Source organism: Megachile rotundata, chromosome 3 (genome assembly GCF_050947335.1).
Source record: "Megachile rotundata isolate GNS110a chromosome 3, iyMegRotu1, whole genome shotgun sequence".
NCBI lineage: Eukaryota > Metazoa > Arthropoda > Insecta > Hymenoptera > Megachilidae > Megachile > Megachile rotundata.
Genome location: NC_134985.1, coordinates 757,501 through 760,000, shown reverse-complemented (window position 1 = coordinate 760,000; position 2,500 = coordinate 757,501).

The window sequence follows — 2,500 nt, the reverse complement described above, 5'->3', positions numbered from 1 at the left end:
CAGGGACAGAGAGAGAGACAGAAACAGAGACTGAGACAGAGACAGAGACAGAGATAGCGAGAGAGACAGATATAGAGACAGAGACAGAGATTGAGACAGAGACAGAGACAGACAGAGACAGAGACAGAGACAGAGACAGAGACAGAGACAGAGACAGAGACAGAGACAGAGACCGAGACAGAGACAGAGATAGAGACGGAGACGGAGACAGAGACAGAGACAGAGACAGAGACAGAGACAGAGACAGAGACGGAGACAGAGACAGAGACAGAGACAGAGACAGAGACAGAGACGGAGACGGAGAGAGAGACAGAGACAGAGACAGACACAGAGACAGAGACAGAGACAGAGTCAGAGACAGACATAGAGACAGAGACAAAGGGCAGGGACTGAGGCAGAGACGGAGACAGATACAGAGACAGAGACTGAGACAGAGACAGAGACAGAGACAGAGACAGAGACAGAGACAGAGATAGAGACAGAGACAGAGACAGAGACGGAGACAGAGACAGAGACGGAGACAGAGACAGAGAAAGAGACAGAGACAGAGACAGCGACAGAGACAGAAACAGAGACAGAGACAGAGACAGAGACAGAGACAGTGACAGAGACAGAGACAGAGACAGAGACGGCGCGAGAGACAGAGATAGAGACAGAGACAGAGACAGAGACAGATACGGCGAGAGAGACAGAGATAGAGACAGAGACAGAGACAGAGACGGAGACGGAGACAGAGACCGAGACAGAGACAGAGACAGAGACAGAGACAGAGACAGAGACAGAGACAGAGACAGAGACAGAGACAGAGACAGAAACAGAGACAGATACAGCGACAGAGACAGAGACAGAGACAGAGACAGAGACAGAGACAGAGACAGAGGCAGAGACAGAGACAGAGATAGAGACAGAGACAGAGACAGAGACGGAGACAGAGACAGAGACGGAGACAGAGACAGAGACAGAGAAAGAGACAGAGACAGAGACAGCGACGGAGACAGAAACAGAGACAGAGACAGAGAGGTCGAGAGAGACAGAGATAGAGACGGAGACAGAGACAGAGACAGAGACGGCGAGAGAGACAGAGACAGAGACAGAGACAGAGACAGACACAGAGACAGAGACAGAGACAGAGACAGAGACAGATACAGATACAGAGACAGAGACAGAGACAGAGACAGAGACAGAGACAGAGACAGAGACAGAGACAGAGACAGAGAAAGAGACAGAGACAGAGACAGAGACAGAGACAGAGGCAGCGACAGAGACAGAGACAGAGACAGAGACAGAGACAGAGACAGAGACAGAGACAGAGACGGAGACAGAGACAGAGACAGAGACAGAGACAGAGACAGAGACAGCGACAGCGACAGAGACAGGGACAGAGAGAGAGACAGAGACGGAGACTGAGACAGAGACAGAGACAGAGATAGCGAGAGAGACAGAGATAGAGAGAGAGACAGAGATTGAGACAGAGACAGAGACAGACAGAGACAGAGACAGAGACAGAGACAGAGACAGAGACAGAGACAGAGACAGAGACAGAGACAGAGACAGAGACAGAGACAGAGACAGAGACAGAGACAGAGACAGAGACAGAGGCAGACAGAGACAGAGATAGAGACAGAGACAGAGACAGAGACAGAGACAGAGACCGAGACAGAGACAGAGATAGAGACGGAGACGGAGACAGAGACAGAGACAGAGACAGAGACGGAGACAGAGACAGAGACAGAGACAGAGACAGAGACAGAGACGGAGACAGAGACAGAGACAGAGACAGACACAGAGACAGAGACAGAGACAGAGACCGAGACAGAGACAGAGATAGAGACGGAGACGGAGACAGAGACAGAGACAGAGACAGAGACGGAGACAGAGACAGAGACAGAGACAGAGACAGAGACAGAGACAGAGACAGAGACGGAGACAGAGACAGAGACAGAGACAGACACAGAGACAGAGACAGAGACAGAGACGGAGACGGAGACAGAGACAGAGACAGAGACGGAGACAGAGACAGAGACGGAGACAGAGACAGAGACAGAGACAGAGACAGACACAGAGACAGAGACAGAGACAGAGACGGAGACGGAGACAGAGACAGAGACAGAGACAGAGACAGAGACAGCGACAGCGACAGAGACAGGGACAGAGAGAGGGACAGAGACAGAGACTGAGACAGAGACAGAGACAGAGATAGCGAGAGAGAGAGAGATAGAGACAGAGACAGAGATTGATACAGAGACAGAGACAGACAGAGACAGAGACAGAGACAGAGACAGAGACAGAGACAGTGACAGAGACAGAGACAGAGACAGGGACAGAGACAGAGACACAGACAGCGAGGGAGACAGAGATAGAGACAGAGACAGAGACAGAGACAGAGACAGAGACAGAGACAGAGACTGCGACAGAGACAGAGACCGCGAGAGAGACAGAGATAGAGACAGAGACAGAGACAGAGACTGAGACAGCGGGAGAGACAGAGACAGAGACAGAG